At 43.5% G+C, this 3,251-nt stretch overlaps 1 long non-coding RNA gene across 1 annotated transcript; it reads left to right on the top strand.

The window, feature by feature from the left end:
* The first annotated feature begins 262 nt into the window (after positions 1–262).
* On the top strand, positions 263–640 carry LOC127917994 (uncharacterized). Its single transcript, XR_008098273.1, has 3 exons — positions 263–326; positions 372–415; positions 460–640. It is a non-coding gene; the product is annotated as an uncharacterized LOC127917994 (long non-coding RNA).
* The last annotated feature ends 2,611 nt before the right edge of the window (positions 641–3,251 follow it).

Raw genomic sequence — 3,251 nt, forward strand, 5'->3', positions numbered from 1 at the left:
GGATATGATCTGTGTTGTATGTTGTTCAAAAGGGAAAGTGAAACAGAACTGTACATGATTGGCTTAGGCCTGTAATTGACTGATTATTTAGGTTATGAATGTTAGCTTAGGCCTGTAATTGACTGATTATTTTGAGGTTAATTGAATGATTGACTGTTGTCCTAATATTTTGAATGCTAGTTATACTTGATTGTCTTAGGCTTGAAATATGATGTTTAAAAAGGGAAAGTGAAACAGAACTGTACATGATTGGCTTAGGCCTGTAATTGACTGATTATTAAGGTTATACATGATTGGCTTAGGCCTGTAATTGACTGATTATTGAGGTTATATATGATTGGCTTAGGTCTGTAATTGACTGATTATTGAAGGTTATATATGATTGGCTTAGGCCTGTAATTGACTGATTATTAAGGTTATACATGATTGGCTTAGGCCTGTAATTGACTGATTATTGAGGTTATACATGATTGGCTTAGGCCTGTAATTGACTGATTATTGAGGTTATATATGATTGGCTTAGGCCTGTAATTGACTGATTATTGAGGTTATATATGATTGGCTTAGGTCTGTAATTGACTGATTATTGAGGTTATATATGATTGGCTTGGGCCTGTAATTGACTGATTATTGAGGTTATATATGATTTGCTTAGGCCTGTATTTGACTGATTATTGAGGTTATATATGAATGGTAATAGGCCTGTAATTGACTGATTATTGAGGTTATATATGAATGGTAATAGGCCTGTAATTGACTGATTATTGAGGTTATATATGAATGGTGGCTTAGGCCTGTAATTGACTGATTATTGAGGTTATACATGATTGGGAATTAGGTCTGTAATTGACTGATTATTGAGGTTGAATGGTGAATGAGCAATAGGCCTGTAATTGACAATGTATTATGACTGTTATAAAATGTTGAATTAGGCCTTCTGATTATACTATTTGTATAATTAAGGTTAATACTTTGCCTGTGACTGACAGGTAACAAAATAGAGAATGTCAAGGTGGAACTTCACTGATTGGCCTTGTTTTTGTTAATTGGTAGATCTTGGTTTACATGATTGGACTTGGGATGTGATCTGAGGATTAAACGGTTATACACTGTTGGCTTGGCCTGTAATTGATGAATTAGGAAAAGGATCATATCGATTGGCTTAGGCCTGTGAAGAATTGACTGATTACCAAAGGTTATTCTTCCTGGGGCTTAGGCCTGTAATTGACTGATTCTTCCTGAGGTTATATATGATTTGCTTAGGTCTGAATTTGACTTCTTCCTGATGTTATACTACATTGGCTTTGGGCCTGTAATTGACATTCTTCCTGGGGTTGTCATGAATACTACATAGGCCTGTAATCGTGAATACTACATTCTTCCTGGGGTTATCGTGAATACTAATTCTTCCTGTAATTGACTGATTATTGACATTCTTCCTGGGAATGGTGAATGAGCAATCTTCCTGTGGAAATATTGAACAATGTAATATCCTGTTATAAAATGTTGAATGATAGTTGCTTCCTGGGGGTTCTGATTACTACTATTTGTATAATGAATATTAATACTTCCTGTGACGTGAAGGTAACATTCTTAGAGAATGTCAAAGTGGAATTCTTCCTGGGGTTGTTTTTTCTTCCTGGTGGTGATCTTGGTTTTACATTTTCCTTGGGATGTGATCTCATTCTTCCTGGGGGTGTGGACCACTACATTCTTCCTGGGGGTGTCGTGAATACTACATTCTTCCTGGGGGTGTCGTGAATACTACATTCTTCCTGGGGGTGTCGTGAATACTACATTCTTCCTGGGGGTGTCGTGAATACTACATTCTTCCTGGGGGTGTCGTGAATACTACATTCTTTCTGGGGGTGTCGTGAATACTACATTCTTTCTGGGGGTGTCGTGAATACTACATTCTTTCTGGGGGTGTCGTGAATACTACATTCTTCCTGGGGGTGTCGTGAATACTACATTCTTTCTGGGGGTGTCGTGAATACTACATTCTTCCTGGGGGTGTCGTGAATACTACATTCTTCCTGGGTCGTGAATACTACATGAATAAAACCATTTGGCAGCATTTACATATGCATTTAGATCTTCTTGAATTACTGTTTTGTGAGCAAATTAGAACAGCTGGTGTTAAACTATACTATACTTCCTGTATTTTGTTTAAATCAAAGCACATTCTGCCTAGTGGCGCGCACTGTTATCTAACTTTACTAAAGGAGCACCGTTGTGAGAAGTGGCGGAGCTCTGGCAGCACTACACACCCGCAGGCTGCTGCACTGAACGAGCAGTTGACGTGTAGCCATTTATTTTGCCTTGTGCAGAATTTGGGGATGCAGAAACAAGTATTTTTATTTTATTTTTTATATGGCCTGTGTTCTGATTGTTTGACACCCCTGGTTTTACACCAATTTATTATTGGAAGCCTTAGACCCACCCATCTCTTAAATAATTCATTTGGAAGCATGTGACTGTGGCCATGTGCTAAAGCAGGGAGGTCGTGCTTAAAAAACTGAAAATATTTCAACAATAAAATACGTGACGACCTGTAGCACCTTGAAGTTAATAGTGCCTTTAAGGCCAAGGTGGGTGTGTGGGCCTCCCAGCCTTTAAGGCCAAGGTGGGGGTGTGGGCCTCCCAGCCTTTAAGGCCAAGGTGGGGGTGTGGGCCTCCCAGCCTTTAAGGCCAAGGTGGGGGTGTGGGCCTCCCAGCCTTTAAGGCCAAGGTGGGGGTGTGGGCCTCCCAGCCTTTAAGGCCAAGGTGGGGGTGTGGGCCTCCCAGCCTTTAAGGCCAAGGTGGGGGTGTGGGCCTCCCAGCCTTTAAGGCCAAGGTGGGGGTGTGGGCCTCCCAGCCTTTAAGGCCAAGGTGGGGGTGTGGGCCTCCCAGCCTTTAAGGCCAAGGTGGGGGTGTGGGCCTCCCAGCCTTTAAGGCCAAGGTGGGGGTGTGGGCCTCCCAGCCTTTAAGGCCAAGGTGGGGGTGTGGGCCTCCCAGCCTTTAAGGCCAAGGTGGGGGTGTGGGCCTCCCAGCCTTTAAGGCCAAGGTGGGGGTGTGGGCCTCCCAGCCTTTAAGGCCAAGGTGGGGGTGTGGGCCTCCCAGCCTTTAAGGCCAAGGTGGGGGTGTGGGCCTCCCAGCCTTTAAGGCCAAGGTGGGGGTGTGGGCCTCCCAGCCTTTAAGGCCAAGGTGGGGGTGTGGGCCTCCCAGCCTTTAAGGCCAAGGTGGGGGTGTGGGCCTCCCAGCCTTTAAGG

This window comes from Oncorhynchus keta, unplaced genomic scaffold (genome assembly GCF_023373465.1).
Source record: "Oncorhynchus keta strain PuntledgeMale-10-30-2019 unplaced genomic scaffold, Oket_V2 Un_contig_12596_pilon_pilon, whole genome shotgun sequence".
Taxonomy (NCBI): Eukaryota; Metazoa; Chordata; class Actinopteri; order Salmoniformes; family Salmonidae; genus Oncorhynchus; species Oncorhynchus keta.